Genomic DNA, 19,785 nt, shown 5'->3' with positions numbered 1-19,785 from the left:
AACAAATGGAAATGTAGATCAGTGGCAGCTAGAAAGCCGGGGACGATGACGAAGTTATGACAGTCCCCCCCCCCCCCCCCCCCCACCTTGACGCACGGCTCCAGAAGCGCGCCGGCACCGGCCTCGGGGACGACACGGAGGACGAGGCGCAGTAAGGAAGGGTCCAGGATGTCCTCCACCGGCACCCAGCATCTCTACTCCAGACCATACCCCTCCCACTCTACGAGGTGCTGAAGGCACCTCGCCCGACGCCTTGAGTCCACGATGGCTCGCACAGTATATGCCGGGAACCCCTCGATGTCCAGAGGGGGCAGAGGAACCTCCCGCACCTCAGACTGCTGGAGTGGACCAGCCACCACGGGCCTGAGGAGAAACACATGGAATGAGGGGTTAATACGGCAATCAGGGGGAAGCTGTAACCTATAACATCATTCAGTCTCCTCAGGACTTTAAATGGTCCCACAATCCGCTGACCCAGCTTCCGGCAGGGCAGGCGAAGGGGCAGGTTTCGAAGCGAGAGCCAGAGGGGCCACCGGGGCCTCACTGCGGTGGAGGTCGGTGCTCACCTTCTGTCGCCTGATGGCCCGTTGCAGGCACACATGGGCAGGGTCCTATGTCTCCTCCGAGCGGCAAAACCATTCATCCACCGCAGGTACCTCGATCTGACGCTGATGCCACGGTGCCAGGACCGGATGATAACCTAGTACACACTGAAACTGAGACAGGTTAGTGGAGGAGTGGCGGAGGGAGTTTTGGGCCATCTCTGCCCAGGGGATGAAAGCCGCCCATTCCCCGGCCAGTCCTGGCAATAGGACCGCAGAAACCTACCCACATCCTGGTTTTAACTCTCTCCACCTGCCCATTACTGTCAGGGTGAAACCCTGAGGTCAGGCTGACCGAGACCCCCAGACGTTCCATTAACGCCCTCCAGACCCTCGATGTGAACTGGGGACCCGATCAGACACTATATCCTCAGGCACCCGTAGTGCCGGAAGACGTGTGTAAACAGGGCCTCTGCAGTCTGTAGGGAGACCGGAGGGAGACCGGGCAAAGTAAGGAGACGGCAGGACTTAGAGAACTGATCCACAATGACCAGAATCGTGGTGTTTCCTTGTGACGGAGAATCTGTCACGAAATCCACCAATAGGTGTGACCACGGCCGTTGTGGAATGGGTAGGGGTTGTAATTTCCCTCTGGGCAGGTGTCTAGGTGCCTTGCACTGGGCGCACACCGAGTAGGAGGACACATAAACCCTCACGTCCTTAGTTAAAGTGGGCCACCAGTACTTCCCACTAAGACAGCGCACTGTCCGACAGATGCCAGGATGACCAGAGGAGGGTGACATGTGGGCCCAACAGATCAATCGATCATGGACATCAGACGGAACGTACAGACACCCAACTGGGTAGGAGTTGGCTCCGCACGTAACGCCCGCTCGATTTCCGCGTCAACATCCCATACCACCGGTGCCACCAGGCAAGAAGCCGGAAGTATGGGAGTGGGATCCGTGGACTGCTCCTCTGTGTCATACATCTGGCACAGTGTGTCTGCCTTAGCGTTCTGGGAACCTGGTCTGTAGGGTAGGGTGGAAACAAAACGGGTGAAAAACATGGCCACCTTGCCTGGCGAGGGTTCATTCTCCTCCTCATTCTCCTACTCCAGATTGCGGTGGTCAGTCCAAATGAGAAAAGGGTGTTTTGCCCTTCAGAGCCTTGACAACAGCCAACAGCTTCCGGTCCCCCACATCAGAGTTTTGCTCCGCTGGGCTGAGCTTCTTCGAAAAGAAAGCACAGGGGTGGAGCTTTGGTGACGTACCCGAGCGCTGAGACAGCACAGCTCCTATCCCAGCCTCGGACGCGTCCACCTCTACTATGAATGCCAAGGAGGGATCAGGATGAGCCAGCACGGGAGCTGAGGTAAACAGCCTTCAGGTGACGAAAAGCCCTGTCCGCCCCAACTGACCACTGCAGTCGGACTGGTCCCCCCTTCAGCAAGGTGGTAATGGGAGCCACTACCTGACCAAAGCCCCGGATTATCCGGTAGTAGTTGGTGAACCCTAAGAACCTCTGCACCTCCTTTACCGTGGTTGGGGTCGGCCAATTACGCATGGCTGAAATGCGGTCATTCTCCATCTCCACCCCTGACACTGACAGGTGGTACCCTAGGAAGGAGACGGACTGTTGGAAGAACAGACATTTCTCAGTCTTGACGTACAGGTCATGCTCCAACAGTCGACCAAGCACCTTGCGCACCAGGAACACATGCTCGGCGCGTGTAGCTGAGTATCTTAGAATGTCATCTATATACTGTACACCACTACACCCTGCCCGTGCAGGTCCCTGAAAATCTTGTCTACAAAGTATTGGAAGACTGATGGAGCATTCATCAACCCGTACGGCACGCCGAGGTACTCATAGTGCCCAGAGGTGGTACTAAATGCCGTCTTCCACTCATCCCCCTCCCGGATACGCACCAGGTTGTAAGCGCTCCTGAGATCCAATTTGGTGAAGAAGTGTGCCCCATGCAATGACTCTGTCACACTGGCTATGAGAGGAAGCGGGTAACTATACTTCACCGTGATCTGATTTATACCTCTATAGTCAATGCAAGGGCGTAAACCTCAACCCTTCTTCTTCACAAAAAAAACCTCAAGGAGGCAGGTGAAGTGGAAGGCCGAATGTATTCGGAGACATACAGTATGTTTCCATAGCTGCCGTCTCCTCCTGTGACAGAGGATACACGTGACTCCTGGGAAGTGCTGTGTCTACCAGGAGATTTATCGCACAATCCCCCCGTCGATGGGGAGGTAGTTGAGTCGCCTTCTTTTTACAGAAGGCGAGAGCCAAATCGACATATTCAGGGGGGATGTGCGTGGTGGAGACCTGGTTTGGACTCTCCACCGTAGTTGCACCTATGGAAACATCTATACACCTCCCTGAGCACTGATGTGACCATCCCTTGAGAGCCCTCTGTTGCCACGAAACAGTGGGGTCACGATAGGTCAACCAGGGAAGCCCCAACACCACAGGAAATGCAGTAGAATCGATCAAGAAGAGACTCTCCTCATGACCCTCCTACGTTATCATACATAGTGGAGCCATGACCTCCTAAATCAGGCCCGACCCCAAAGGACGACTATCTAAGGCATGTACAGGGAAGGGAACATCAACAGGAACAATAGGGATCCCTAATCCAAGTGCAAATTAACGGTCAACAAAGTTCCCAGCTGCGCATGAATCTACTAGCGCCTTATGCTGGGAATGCGGGGAAAACAAAGGAAATTCTATACATACACACATGTGCTCAACAGGGAGCTCTGAGTAAGTCGGGTGCCTACTCACCTGGGATGATCCACCAGTGCCCTGCCTGCTGCCTCGACTCCCTGGGAAACCTCCCCAGCACCGACCAGCAGTGTGCCCTCTGCCGCCACAGGTAGTGCAGGAAACGGCCCCCCTTCCAGTCACCCTGAGAGCAGCAACTCCGAGCTCCATAGGTGTAGGATCGGAGGTGCTGGGGGATGGAATGGACGTACCCCGATCCGGACGTCCGCGGGTGGCCAACAGGTTATCCAGCCGGATGGATAAATCCACCAGCTGGTCGAGGGTAAGGGTGGTGTCCCTGCAAGCCAGCTCCCGACGAACATCCTCACGTAGACTACACCGGTAATAGTCGATCAGGGCCCTCTCATTCCATCCCGCGCTGGCAGCCAGGGTCCTGAAGTCCAGTGCGAAGTCCTGTGTGCTCCTCATCCCCTGTCTGAGATGGAACAAGCGTTCCCCCGCCGCGCTCCCCTCAGGTGGATGATCGAAGACCGCCCGGATGCGGCGGGTGAAATCCTCATAGCGTACCAACGCTGCGTCTATTCTGGGTCCAGGTGACGTCTACACTGGGTCCAGGTGACGGAGGGGTGGACAGCGGTGTGGGTTGGGGTGAAGTTGATTGGGGTGTGGGAAAACCCCCTCTCTCCCATCGCTTCATGGTGTGCAGCACGCGATCCATGGCTGTGCCAAGATTTTGGAGCATTGTCACGTGCTGCTGGACGTGTTCCTCCACTGGTAACAAAGGACTGGGTGCACCTGCTGACTCCATAAGGGGTTGTGTTTCTGTCATGTGTCAATGTGCAGCGGTTGGGAGTCATGCGCAGGACACAGAACTGAGTAAAATACGTACTTTACTCGAAAAGAAACAACAGAATATTTCCACGTAGGGAAAACACACCAGCTCACAGAAGTCTTGAACACTAAACAAAGAACAAACACGCACAAAACCATGTGGGAAGCAAAGTGTTAAATAGGGAATAAAAATTAACATAATGGGAACCAGGTGTGTACAATCAAGACAATACAAATGGAAAAAGAAACGTAGATCGGTGGCAGCTAGAAAGCTGGGGACGACGACTGCCGAATGCCGCCCGAACAAGGAGAGGCACCAACTTCGGCGGAAGTCGTGACACTTAAGATGAATGCACTAACTGTGAAACGTTATGGATAAGATCATCTGCTAAATGGCTAAAATATTTTATTAATTATATCATTGTAATTATTATATATAATATGTAATCACTAGTGATGGGCACCTATATACAAAATTATATCAATATCAGTACCATTTTTGTGATTCCATATCGTATCGGTTTGCATAAAATATATTGCACCTGTGTATGTTCACTTTTCTTTTCACTTTCATGGCTCTTTGAAGTTCAGACAACTGTTAGCAGATTGTTCGTTGGGCCAGGCGTGAATATTCTGTTATTATAATATTGTATTCATACTGGTTAGTTAGGGAGGCCTGTATTACAGGACCATCAACAGGCAACTAATTAAATATGCTAAATTGAGAGCCTGTGAGTTCTGTTTGAGGGTTTTGTGTATGCAGGAAAAGTAATGTGTTCTTTTTACAGAATAGTTGTCACGATTCCACCGATGTCGGCTCCTCTCCTTGTTCGGGCGGCGTTCGACGTCACCGGCTTTCTAGCCATCGCCGCTCCATTTTTCAAATTTCCATTTGTTTTGTCTTGTTCCATACACACCTGGTTTTCATTCTCTAATCACACAGCATGTATTTAGTCCTCTGTTCCCCTCCATGTGAAATTGATTTTATGTTATGTGGGTGTTGTTACACGCCATACTTTTTGTCTATGTTCCGTGTTTGGGCACATTTATGTACTGTTGTGCTTTCGTTGGACCGGAATAAAAGTGCGCCTGTTCACTACACTCTGCTCTCCTGCACCTGACTTCGCCTCCAGTACACACACTCAACAATAGTAAAAATAATAAACTGACATTACAATATGCCTTGCTCATATCGATATCAAATAATATTGAATATCACTATTGGTGCTCACAACTAATAATTACATATTTATGCATATGTGTATTTAATAATCATAGTTGTGGTGTTATGTTATAATTAATATAATATTGTTTTATGCGTATTCTACCTGAATCTCTGTGTAGATGTACAACATGTTTTCCTGGTTGGGTCCGTGGATAAACAACCTGACACGTCTGAAAAAGAATATTGCTGATATGAAGATGGAGGTGACAGAGCTGGTGAGGGGCCTGAAGGAGACTCTGAACCCTCACATGTGTAGAGGCTTTGTGGACTCGTTCCTCGTCCGAAAGCAAACCATGGAGGTATGAAGACTTCATGCAGAATCTGCATCTCACTCATTCATAACAAAGTGTTGCATTAATATTGCTCAGTATGACTATACAGAATATAATTAATCAATAAGGCCCGAGGGGGTGTGGTATATGATCAATGTACCACAGCTAAGTGCAGTGCCTGTATACAGTCCTTGTATATTGGCCATATTCCACAAAACCAAGAGGTGCCTTGCTGGTGTTATAAACTTGTTACCAACATATTTAGAACACTAAACAAGTTATTTTGCGCCACACTCGTGGTATATTGTCTAAATTACCAAGACATCCGGACAATCAGTATCCAGGAACCAAACTGCTGGGTTTATAGTACTTATTACACCACCTTGTGGTTCACTTTAAATCAAATCAAATCAAATCAAATCAAATTTTATTTGTCACATACACATGGTTAGCAGATGTTAATGCGAGTGTAGCGAAATGCTTGTGCTTCTAGTTCCGACAATGCAGTAATAACAAGTAATCTAACTAACAATTCCAAAACTACTGTCTTGTACACAGTGTAAGGGGATAAAGAATATGTACATAAGGATATATGAATGAGTGATGGTACAGAGCAGCATAGGCAAGATACAGTAGATGGTATCGGGTACAGTATGTACAAATGAGATGAGTATGTAAACAAAGTGGCATAGTATAGTATAAAGTGGCTAGTGATACATGTATTACATAAGGATACCGTCGATGATATAGAGTACTGTATATACGTATGCATATGAGATGAATAATGTAGGGTAAGTAACATTTATATAAGGTAGCATTGTTTAAAGTGGCTAGTGATATATTTACATCATTTCCCATCAATTCCCATTATTAAAGTGGCTGGAGTTGAGTCAGTGTCAGTGTGTTGGCAGCAGCCACTCAGTGTTAGTGGTGGCTGTTTAACAGTCTGATGGCCTTGAGATAGAAGCTGTTTTTCAGTCTCTCGGTCCCAGCTTTGATGCACCTGTACTGACCTCGCCTTCTGGATGATAGCGGGGTGAACAGGCAGTGGCTCGGGTGGTTGATGTCCTTGATGATCTTTATGGCCTTCCTGTGACATCGGGTGGTGTAGGTGTCCTGGAGGGCAGGTAGTTTGCCCCCGGTGATGCGTTGTGCAGACCTCACTACCCTCTGGAGAGCCTTACGGTTGAGGGCGGTGCAGTTGCCATACCAGGCGGTGATACAGCCCGCCAGGATGCTCTCGATTGTGCATCTGTAGAAGTTTGTGAGTGCTTTTGGTGACAAGCCGAATTTCTTCAGCCTCCTGAGGTTGAAGAGGCGCTGCTGCGCCTTCTTCACGATGCTGTCTGTGTGAGTGGACCAATTCAGTTTGTCTGTGATGTGTATGCCGAGGAACTTAAAACTTGCTACCCTCTCCACTACTGTTCCATCGATGTGGATAGGGGGGTGTTCCCTCTGCTGTTTCCTGAAGTCCACAATCATCTCCTTAGTTTTGTTGACGTTGAGTGTGAGGTTGTTTTCCTGACACCACACTCCGAGGGCCCTCACCTCCTCCCTGTAGGCCGTCTCATCGTTGTTGGTAATCAAGCCTACCACTGTTGTGTCGTCCGCAAACTTGATGATTGAGTTGGAGGCGTGCGTGGCCACGCAGTCGTGGGTGAACAGGGAGTACAGGAGAGGGCTCAGAACGCAACCTTGTGGGGCCCCAGTGTTGAGGATCAGCGGGGAGGAGATGTTGTTGCCTACCCTCACCACCTGGGGGCGGCCCGTCAGGAAGTCCAGTACCCAGTTGCACAGGGCGGGGTCGAGACCCAGGGTCTCGAGCTTGATGACGAGCTTGGAGGGTACTATGGTGTTGAATGCCGAGCTGTAGTCGATGAACAGCATTCTCACATAGGTATTCCTCTTGTCCAGATGGGTTAGGGCAGTGTGCAGTGTGGTTGAGATTGCATCGTCTGTAGACCTATTTGGGCGGTAAGCAAATTGGAGTGGGTCTAGGGTGTCAGGTAGGGTGGAGGTGATATGGTCCTTGACTAGTCTCTCAAAGCACTTCATGATGACGGATGTGAGTGCTACGGGGCGGTAGTCATTTAGCTCAGTTACCTTAGCTTTCTTGGGAACAGGAACAATGGTGGCCCTCTTGAAGCATGTGGGAACAGCAGACTGGTATAGGGATTGATTGAATATGTCCGTAAACACACCGGCCAGCTGGTCTGCGCATGCTCTGAGGGCGCGGCTGGGGATGCCATCTGGGCCTGCAGCCTTGCGAGGGTTAACACGTTTAAATGTCTTACTCACCTCGGCTGCAGTGAAGGAGACACCGCATGTTTTCGTTGCAGGCCGTGTCAGTGGCACTGTATTGTCCTCAAAGCGGGCAAAAAAGTTATTTAGTCTGCCTGGGAGCAAGACATCCTGGTCCGTGACTGGGCTGGGTTTCTTCCTGTAGTCCGTGATTGACTGTAGACCCTGCCACATGCCTCTTGTGTCTGAGCCGTTGAATTGAGATTCTACTTTGTCTCTGTACTGGCGCTTAGCTTGTTTGATAGCCTTGCGGAGGGAATAGCTGCACTGTTTGTATTCGGTCATGTTACCAGACACCTTGCCCTGATTAAAAGCAGTGGTTCGCGCTTTCAGTTTCACACGAATGCTGCCATCAATCCACGGTTTCTGGTTAGGGAATGTTTTAATCGTTGCTATGGGAACGACATCTTCAACGCACGTTCTAATGAACTCGCACACCGAATCAGCGTATTCGTCAATGTTGTTATCTGACGCAATACGAAACATCTCCCAGTCCACGTGATGGAAGCAGTCTTGGAGTGTGGAGTCAGCTTGGTCGGACCAGCGTTGGACAGACCTCAGCGTGGGAGCCTCTTGTTTTAGTTCCTGTCTGTAGGCAGGGATCAACAAAATGGAGTCGTGGTCAGCTTTTCCGAAAGGGGGGCGGGGCAGGGCCTTATATGCGTCGCGGAAGTTAGAGTAACAATGGTCCAAGGTCTTTCCTCCCCTGGTTGCGCAATCGATATGCTGATAAAATTTGGGGAGTCTTGTTTTCAGATTAGCCTTGTTAAAATCCCCAGCTACAATGAATGCAGCCTCCGGATAAATTGTTTCCAGTTTGCAGAGAGTTAAATAAAGTTCGTTCAGAGCCATCGATGTGTCTGCTTGGGGGGGGATATATACGGCTGTGATTATAATCGAAGAGAATTCTCTTGGTAGATAATGCGGTCTACATTTGATTGTGAGGAATTCTAAATCAGGTGAACAGAAGGATTTGAGTTCCTGTATGTTTCTTTCATCGCACCATGTCACGTTAGTCATAAGGCATACGCCCCCGCCCCTCTTTTTACCAGAAAGATGTTTTTTCCTGTCTGCGCGATGCGTGGAGAAACCTGTTGGCTGCACCGCTTCGGATAGCGTCTCTCCAGTAAGCCACGTTTCCGTGAAGCAAAGAACGTTACAGTCTCTGATGTCCCTCTGATGTCCCTCTTTACTGCTGAAAATCACAACTAACTTCAGTTGTCCAACACTAACATCCCACTGGGCACAGAAGTCAATTCAACATCTATTCAATGTTGATTCAACATAATTGAATTAAAATGACGTGGAAACAATGTTGATTCAACCAGTTTGACTGAATGCCAGCTGAGGGAGGATAGAACTAGAGTTTTCTCTGTATCAGTAGAATCACATGTAAAGTCAGACAAACACTGAAAATGTTCCTCAAGCTGATTTAAAAGAATGTGTTGATTATCTGTTTTGTTTGCTTTTTTGTTATTTTCCATATTATGTCTATCTCTGATAAGCTACACAGGAAAGGGCTAAAAATAGCCCATATTAATAATACATGTAGCCTTTGAAATAAGGTTAATTACAATTAACTTGCTAACATCAGATATGTATTCATATATTAGCCATTTATGAGACTCACGTCGATAATTCATTTGATACATCATTAGCAATACAATGATATAACATCTACAGAAGACACAGGAATGCATATGGGGGAGTTGTTGCTGTACATATTCAGAGCCATATAAATCAAATCAAATGTTATTTGTCACATACACATGGTTAGCAGATGTTAATGCGAGTGTAGCGCATATCCCTGTAATGCTTAGAGAGGATCTCGTGTTATTAAAGTGTTGTGGTTGCAGGATCACCTGCCTCCTCTAAAGCCTATTTTAGTGTAGCTCCAATAGGCCACCGAGTTCTAACTGTCAGTATTCAGATAATGTGTGTGAAATTCTTGATGGGGGCTCCTGAGTGGCGCAGATGTCTAAGGCACTGCATCTCAGTGCTAGAGGCATCACTACAGACCCTGGTTTGATTCCAGGCTGGCTCACAACCGGCCATGATTGGAGTCCCATAGGGCGACACACAATTGGGCCAGCAATGTTAGGGTTTGGCCGGGGTACGCCGTCATGGTAAATAATATTTTGTTCTTAACTGACTTGCCTAGTGAAATAAAAAAATAGTTTATGTGATATAAACAGAGAGGTCTTCTATCTTGGTTGTCATCAAGCTCTCCGCTGAAGAGGAAGCATCTCGCTGTAACCAGTAACTGTAATCTGGTTCAGGTTATTAATCAACCTACTAGTGTGTTTACAAACAGAACAGGAACGATCATCCACATGCACTGTATTAATTACATTTGTCCTAATAATATAGATATTTGTTCTAAGGCTGTATCTGTACCATTGGATGCAGTGATCACAATATCCAGTGGTTATTTCCAGGAAAGCGAAGCTTCTAAAAGATGGGACTAAAATAGTGTATGAGATCATACAATTTCATTTGATTTGAAAATCTTTTGTATTTGTCACATGTGCCGAATACAACAGTGAAATGCATATTTACAAGCCCTTAACCAACAATGACGTTTTAAGAAAAATACCTAAAAAAATAATAAGCCACATTTTGCTGTGACAGTTAAGTGGATGATGTTAAAAAATATTTGTTGGTCTCATGTGATTAATAAGGAGCATCCAGACGCTGCACTTGATGCATTTATGAAATTGCTTCTTCTAGTTATTGATAAACATGAACCTTTTAAGAAACTGGCTCCATGGATTGATGAGGAATTGAAAAACTGTATAGTTGAAAGAGATGGGGGCAAAAGGAGTGGCTAATAAGTCTGGCTGTACATCTGACTGACTGACTTACTGCAAATTGAGAAATAATGTGACTAAACTCAACAAAGAGTAGACACTGTATTATGAAGCCAAGATCAAGGATAGAAAGAATGATGGGGGGGGGGGGGGGACTTTGGAGTACTTTAAATTGGGGCGGCAGGTAACCTAGTGGTTAGAGCGTTGGGCTAGTAACTGAAACTTAGCTGGCTTGAATCCCCGAGCTGACCAGGTCGCTGACCATCTGTCGTTCTGCCCCTGAACAAGGCAGTTAACTCACTGTTCCCCAGTAGGCTGTTATTGTAAATAAGAATTTGTTCTTAACTGACTTGCCTAGTTAAATAAATAAAAGGAAATTATGGTCAGAAAGACTAATTCTATTAAAATGGAATCAGATGGCTTATTTCTCAAAACAATTTGATGTTGCCAATTATTTGAATGATAAATTTGCCACCATGCCAATGAAGTTCAGCAGGAAATGCCAGCAAAACAGTGAGCCATAATATTCATGCATTAAAAAACCCACATAATTCAAATTTACAATGCTTTTCTTTAATTTTGTAAAGTTAGTGTGGGAGAGGTGACGAAATGATTGTCGATCAATAATGACAAACCTCCTGGTATTGACAACTGTCATGTCTTTATTAATCTGAGCCTAGTGAAGTGTTTGTCCTCAGGCCTGCTTCTAACAGCCAACCTATCATCTTACTGCCAGCTTTTAGTAAACTGTTGGAAAAAAATGGTGTTTGACCAAATACAATGCTATTTCTCTGTAAACAAATTAAGACTTTCAGAATGCTTATAGAGAAGGCCACTGAACATGCACTGGCACAGATGACTGATGATTGGTTTAAAGAAATGTATAATAAAAAGATTTCAGTGCAGCCTTTAATATTAGTGACCATAACGTGTTGAATAATCCTATGTGTCATGGCTTTTCAACCTCAGCTCTGAATCCACAATATGGCAATCTATCTAATAGTACCCAAGGGGGGTTTCTTTAATGGAAGCTTCTCTAATGTTAAACATGTAAAGTGTGGTGTACTGCATGGCAGCTCTCTTGGCCCTCTACTCTTTTCTATTTTTACCAATGACCTGCCACTGGCATTTAACAGAACCTGTGTCCATGTAAGCTGATGATTCAACCCGTCAGCAATCACAGCTAGTGAAATCATGGGTGGCCAGTAATAAACTGGTCCTGAACATATTCAAAATGAAGCGTTGTATTGATACAAATCATTCCCTAAGTTCTGGACATCAGCTGAATCTGGTAATCAATGGTGTGGCTGTTACTTGGTGTTATTTTAGATTGTAAACTCTCATGGTCAGAACATATTGATTCAATGATTGTAAAGATGAGGAAAGGACTGTCCGTGATAAATAGATGCTCTGCTTTTTTTAATCAATGTATTTATAAAGTTCTTCTTACATCAGCTGATATCTCAAAGTGCTGTAAAGAAACCCAGCCTAAATCCCCAAACAGCAAACAATGCAGGTGTAGAAGCACCACTCTCCACAAAGCAAGCTCTAGTTTGATCTTATCTTAATTATTGTCCAGTCAAAAGAAGGGCCAACTTAAGCTGCCCAGAACAGCGTGACACATTTATCTCTTCATTGTAATCAGAGGGCTAATATCAATACTATGCATACCAGTTTCTCTTGGCTACGAGTTGAGGAAAGACTGACTGTACATTACTTATGTCATCTGAGGGTCTGTTTCTGTTAGGAATCTGACAATATGGATTCTTTCTACCATGACGACATCCTGGTATTTAGTGTTGGTAACCTGTTTTCTGCTGGTACCAACACCACCGGGACAACCCTGCGCTGGGGTCTGCTGCTAATGGCCAAGTACCCCCATATACAGGGTAAGAATAGATATAAACACAAACACATGTACGCACACACACACCACAGGAGGCTGCTAAGGGGAGGACGGCTCATAATAATGGCTGGAATGGAGTGGTATCAAAAATATGGAAACCATGTGTTCGATTCCGTTCCAGCCATTACTATGAGCCCGTCCTCCCGAATTAAGGTGCCACCTTTGACACACAGACATGAAACAGTAAAGCACTCATGGTATTACAAGTTATAAACATTGGCAAAGAGCCAGATTGAAGAATATAGTATGAAACTAGACAAGGATGCCTTGGTTAATGAAGGTTAAACGTTAACTCAGGTTTATACACTGAGTGTACAAAACATTAGGAACATCTTCCTCAGAACAGCCTCAATTTGTTGGAGCATGGACTCTAGAAGGTGTCAAAAGCATTCCATAGAGATGCTGGCCCATGTTGAATCCAATGCTTTCCACAGTTGTGTCAAGTTGGCTGGATGTCCTTTGGGTGGTGGACCATTCTTGATACACACGGGAAACTGTTGAGTGTGAAAAACCCAGTGGCGTTGCAGTTCTTGATACAAACCGATACGCTTGGCACCTTCACCATACCCCATTCAAAGGCACTTAAATCTTTTGTCTTGCCCATTCAACCTCTGAATGTAACACATACACAATTCATGTCGCAAGACCCACTGGTTGACGCTTATTTATAAAACCCTCACTCCCCCCTATCTTAGATCTCTACTGCAGCCCTCATCCTCCACATACAACACCCATTCTGCCAGTCACATTCTGTTAAAGGTCCCCAAAGCGCACACATCCCTGGGTCGCTCGTCTTTTCAGTTCGCTGCAGCTAGCGACTGGAACTGTAACGGTTCGCATCTTCGTCATCTGAAGAGGAGTAGCAAGGATCGGACCAATGCGCAGCGTGGTAAGTGTCCATATTTTTAATAAAGAAATAGAACACTGAACAAAAACAACAAAGTGAACGAACGAAACCGAAACTGTTCTGTCTGGTGCAGATACAAACACTCAACAGAAAACAATCACCCACAACTCAAAAGTGAAACTAGGCTACCTAGATATGGTTCTCAATCAAGGACAACGATTGACAGCTGCCTCTGATTGAGAACCATACAAGGCCAAACACAGAAATCCCAAATTATTGAAAAAATAACATAGACAGCCCACCCCAACTCACGTCCTGACCATACTAAAGTGAAGACAGAACAAAGGAACTAAGGTCAGAACGTGGCAGTACCCCCCCCCCCCCCCCCCCCCCCCCAGCTCAGGACAGACGGGCGGCTCTGGCAGCTCAGGACAGACGGGCGGCTCTGGCAGCTCAGGACAGACGGGCGGCTCTGGCAGCGCTGGACAGGCGGGAGCACCTGTAGGGAGAAGATGGAGAGACAGCCTGGTGGGGGGGGCTGCAACCAGAGGCCTGGTGCGTGGAGGAGGCAACGGATAAACCGGACCGTGGAGGCGCACTGGAGGTCTCGAGCACCGATACTCCCCGTAGCCAGGCCAGTGGGGCGAGGTGGAATAGAACGCACTGGTCTGTGTTGGCGAACTGGGGACACCCTGCGTAGGGCTGCCAGTCACAACAAAGACAAAACAAAGGAACTAAGGTTAGAACGTGACAGGAACGAGCTGCAACAAACACTCAAACTGGACAGTTTTATCTCAATCTCTTCATTCAAAGACTCAATCATGGACAGTCTTACTGACAGTGGCTGATTTGCATGATGTATTGTTCTCTACCTTCCCCTTTGTGCTGTTGTCTGTGTCCAATAATGTTAGTACCATGCTGTGTTAGGTCTCTCTTTATATAGTGTTGTGGTCTCTCGTCGTGATGTGTGGTGTCCTATATTTATATCCCCGTCCCCGCAGGAGGCCTTTTGGTAGGCCGTCATTGTAAATAAGAATTTGTTCTTAACTGACTTGCTTAGTTAAATAATGTCTCAATTGTCTCTAGGCTTAAAAATCCTTTGTTAACCTGTCTCCTCCCCTTCATTTACACTGATTGAAGTGGATTTAACAAGAGACAGTAATAGATCATAACTTTCACCTGGTCAGTCTGTCATGGAAAGAAGAGCAGGAGTTTTTAATGTTTTGCATACTGAGTGTACATTTCATTGTAGTAACTCCAACCCTCCCATCTTTCTGTCTCAGACTGGGTCCAGGAGGAGATCAGCAGGGTTATAGGAAGTAGTTAGCCCTTGGTAGAGGACATGAAGAACCTGCCCTACACTCATGCAGTGATCCATGAGACCCAGAGACTGGCTAGCATTGTAACTATGTCCATCCCTCGCACCACCAGCCGAGATGTCACCTTCCAGGAATACTTCATCAAAAAGGTCAGATACGTGGCTGTCCAAATCAGATTTTTGAAATAATTCTGCCTGAAATGATTGCAATACACTCCTTTTTAAGTGTGCACTTCATTTATTAAACAAAGTTTCATTACTTTTACTCTGAATATAAGTGTCCTATGCTTCACTGTCACTGCAGGGGACGTCTGTGATTCCTTTATTGATGTTCATCCTACAGGACAATAGCGAATGGGAGAGCCCCCACTCCTTTAACCCCTCCCACTTTCTGGATGAGCAGTGATGATTCGTCAACAGGGATGCCTTCATGGCCTTTTCTGCAGGTATATCAACTTCATAATTTAGCAAATTATTTCATTGCAAGAAGTAGAGAAATTGTGGTAGCCTCTTGGACAGACTTCATGCTATTTCCTATTTCTTTGGTCGATCGCATGTCTGGGGGAGGGTCTGGGCAGGATGGAGCTCTTTCTCTTGACCTCCCTCCTGCAACGCTTTAGTTTCTCTCCTCCTCCTGGAGTAACAGAGGATGATCTGGACCTCACACCATCCGTGGGGTTCACCCTCAATCCTTCACCTCACCAGCTGTGTGCTGTGAGCCGGGTCTGAGATGAGTCTGGACCAATGTACAGTATATTACACACTGTTTAGAACAACTTCTTTACTTTAGCCAAACAAAGGGCTATGCTGAATTTTAAAAAACATGGTGTTGTGAATGATCTGTAAGTCACTTTGTACAAAAACATCTGCTAAATGACATTATTGTTTACTGAAGAAATACCTTGCTAGGTACAGTAAATGTGTTTGTACTTTTTGCATCGCAACACCGGCGAGGAAGACGAATCAGATGTTTAAGTCAATTATAGAGAACAAACCATTTCCTACTAATATATATATTTTTAAATATATATATAAAAAAATGTGAGTATCTTAAAACGTGTATATTTGTGATAGTGGATTTTCCTGTAGTGATATCAGTGTAACAGATTTGTCCAGTTAGGGTAAAGAGGACCAATAGAAGCACTCAACCTTTCTTTATGTAGGGACCTTTAGACTGCATAAAAACAACCAAGACCTATTACACAGAAACACAGAGACTGGTGTTATCAGCTGTAAATGTTGTCAAAGAGCCAACCTGAAGCATAGGTTATTGACCCAAGCTAAAGATCATTCTCTCTAATCCTGTGTTTGGTTTAGCTGTGTTTGTTAACTATTAATGAATTAAAATAAAATGTATCTAGTGTTGAACTGAACTGGTGCAACTGAATTCCTGGAAAAGCAAACTGAGCCAAGACTTAACACTAACAAAAAACAAAATAGGAATTAAAAAAGATTTGCCTGGGCATCAGAGGCCCATGTTGTCCAAATGTGGGGAGGTGATAACTAATGTTTGGAAACTGTTGTCTGCCTCTGAGTAACTTGCCTGTCCAACCCAAATCTAAGAGACTGTGTGTAGTTTGAATCAGAGCTCTCTGTTGTCTTTGGTACACACTTACAGGGTGGTGTAGGAGGAACCCTGTGACATCAGAAACAAACATATCCTAGCTATTGCATAACCCCCCCCATCAGTTTGTTCATTACAGACAGGCTTTTAATTAAGCTTTTCTAGTCTATTTAATGAAAAAAGCATATAATTAACGTGCACAGATGCAGAAGAGTAGGGAGGTAAGGCAATAAATAGGCCATAGAGGCGAAATAATTACAATTTAGCGTTAACACTGGAGTGATAGATGTGCAGATGATGATGTGCAAGTAGAGATACTGGGGTGCCAAAGAGCAAATGGATAAGTAACAATATGGGGATGAGGTAGTGGGGTGTGCTGTTTACAGATTGGCTGTGTACGTTCAGGTACAGTGATCGGTAAAGGAAGTGTTGGCTTTGGGGATGACCAGTGAAATATACCTGCTGGAGCGCTTGCTACCGGTGGGTGTTGCATACACACCCACACACAGGTCCAGAGGAAGAGAGACAGAGAGCGCCTGAGATTTCATTAAAGGTAAATTACATTTTAAAACCCTTCATTTCCTCAAAAATGTTACTACCAGCATTTAAACACATTACCATTATTAAAAGTTACTATGCAATATTAAGCTATACCTCAAATGTTTTCTTACTAAACATTTATATAAATCCTCCATATTACAACACAATACTACATTTGAATAGCCTTTAAATGTTTATGTATAATTGTTTTTGAACTGTGTTCATATAAAATAATGCCTTTGCTCCTTGATCAGGGCTTCTAAATCCACAGCTCGTAACTTGATGCAACCAGAGGGCCGAGGAAGAGACAGAAGACCAGAGGAAGAGCTGTCATTAGTTGAAGGTAAATACAGTACATGCTTCTTTTTAAAACCCTTTATTTTTTTCCTGCAAAATGTTACTACCCCCATTTAAACATGTTACTACTATTATTATGTTGTAGGAAAGATTCTAAATGTGTTATGTTCATAGAAATAATGTTTCGAGTAAGTTTCTCTCTGCTTGTAACCTAGCACCCTGCCTATCTCACACACACATAGACACACACACACAAAAACAACCTTTGAGGGAGAAACATAGGTCCAGAGGAAGAGAGAGAGAGCCTGAGATTTCATTAAAGGTACATTTCATTTTTTAACCCTTTATTTCTTAAAAAATGTTACTACCCCCAATTAAACTTATTACTATTATTATTTTGTTGTAGGAACGATTCTAAATGTATTTGTCTTAGAAAGAACGTCTTGGGGCCTGGCTCTCTCTCTCTCTCTCTGAATGTAAGCCCACAGCTTGTAACCGGACACCAACCATGCAGCCAGGTCTCACACACCCCAAGGGGGAGAGACAGAATTTAATTTATTGAAGGCAAATCACAATGCACCTAGAATTGGTCTAGGATACATGTTTTCTGTAGTTTTCTATGGTTTATCAGTGTTAGACTGGTCATAGGACAAGTCTAACACTTAGTTATACTCAGGCAGACCTACCCGGAAAATACTTTTTTATTTTACAAGGGGTCACAAGCTCCCTCCATAAGTTTACGAATAAACTTTACCAACTGTTTCAAATGGTCAAACTCAGGCCTCCCCCATTCTCTACATAAATACCCAACTGTTTCAAATGGTCAAACTCCGGTCTCCTCCATTCACTACATGAATTCCCAAATGTTTCAAATGTTCAAACACATTCAACAAGGTCACTACACATCAATCACCAGGACATTTCTATTACAAAAATATGCTTTACTTCAAAGAAACAACTGCACGATCATGTTACATAAGCACTCACTCGTTAGCGTGAGAACATCCGGACAGGATGTCCATAGCGTGAGAACATCCGGCCAGGATGTCCATAAAAGGGCATAAACAAGTGACACTAAAAATAGATCATCAATCACTTTTTGACACATGCCGTCTACTATATTCTCTCTGACAACATATATCAATTAGGTCTACATAGATTTCCTATAGTTGACATATCAATAGATGTCAAATTGTACACACATTTCTATAACAAACTATACCATCAACTCTCTGGGTCAAAGCAATGGCCAAAAATGTTAGAGCACCATAGATGGATTCTGAATGAGTCGCTTAGTGTTATATGTATCTATATTTTTCACAGACCCGTCCATCCCCTCAACTCTCTCTGGGCCAAAGTAATGAGCACAATAGAATATATGATTGAGTTAATTGCTGAATGATAGTGTAAATTAAGAAACAAACATTGGAATTGCCTGCAGAGTAAGGCATGAAGGCATCCCTCTTGACAAATCGACCTTTCTCATCCAGAAAGTGAGTGGGGTAAAAGGTGTGTGAGCTCTCCCATTCACTCCCGTCTTGTAGAACAAACGTCAGTCGAGGAAACAAGCGTCCCCTTCTTGATGAAGTGGAAGATGATGCCCTGGAAGGTGATGTCTCGCCTAGAGGTGTGAGGGATGGCCATGGGTAAAATGTTGGCTAGTCTCTGGGTCTCATGGATCACTGTATCAGTGTAGAGCAGGTTCTTCCTAGATTTTGCTCACCTGAAGTTGTTGTGATAAATTGCAGGCCACACTACTTGCCTAGAGTTTTCAGCTATATTTTTTGTGGCTGTTTATTTACCACCACAGACAGATGCTGGCACTAAGACCGCACTCAGTCAGCTGTATAAGGCAATAAGCAAACAAGAAACCACTCACCCAGAGGCGGCGCTTGTAGTGGCTGGGGACTTTAATGCAGGGAAACTAAAATCAGTTCTAACAAATTTCTATCAACATGTTAAATGTGCAACCAGAAGGAAACAAATTTTAGGTCACCTGTACTCAACACACAGATGCGCGTACAAAGCTCTACCTCGCCCTCAATTTGGTAAATCCAACCACAACTCTATCCTCCTAATTCCTGCTTACAAGCAAAAATTAAAGCAGGAAGCACCAGCGACTTGGTCTATAAAATAAGTGATCAGATGAAGCAGATGCTAAACTACAGGACTGTTTTGCTATCACAGACTGGAACATGTTCCGGGATTCTTCCAAAGGCATTGAGGAGTACACCACATCAGTCACTGAATTTATCAATAAGTGCATTGAGGATGTCGTCCCCACAGTGACTGTACGTACATACCCCAACCAGAGGCCATGGATTACAGGCAACATTCGCACTGAGCTAAAGGGTAGAGCTGCCGCTTTCAAGGTGCGGGACTCTAACCCGGAAGCTTACAAGAGATCCTGCTATGCCCTGCGACGAACCATCAAACAGGCAAAGCGTCAATACAGGGCTAAGATTGAATCATATTACACTGTCTCCGAGTGCTCGTCTCATGTGGCAGGGCTTGCAAACTATTACAGACTACAAAGGGAAGCAGAGCTGGAAGCTGCCCAGTGACACAGGCCTACCAGATGAGCTAAATCACT

The 19,785-nt window shown here is 45.2% G+C and overlaps 1 pseudogene; it reads left to right on the top strand.

Moving 5' to 3' along the window:
- The window catches only part of LOC139365160 (cytochrome P450 2K1-like), a 129,067-nt pseudogene that overhangs the window by 1,200 nt on the left and 108,082 nt on the right, over positions 1-19,785 (top strand).

Source organism: Oncorhynchus clarkii, chromosome 13, assembly GCF_045791955.1.
Source record: "Oncorhynchus clarkii lewisi isolate Uvic-CL-2024 chromosome 13, UVic_Ocla_1.0, whole genome shotgun sequence".
NCBI lineage: Eukaryota > Metazoa > Chordata > Actinopteri > Salmoniformes > Salmonidae > Oncorhynchus > Oncorhynchus clarkii.
Note: the sequence above shows the minus strand (reverse complement) of the source record. Positions and strands in the feature narration are given on the sequence as shown.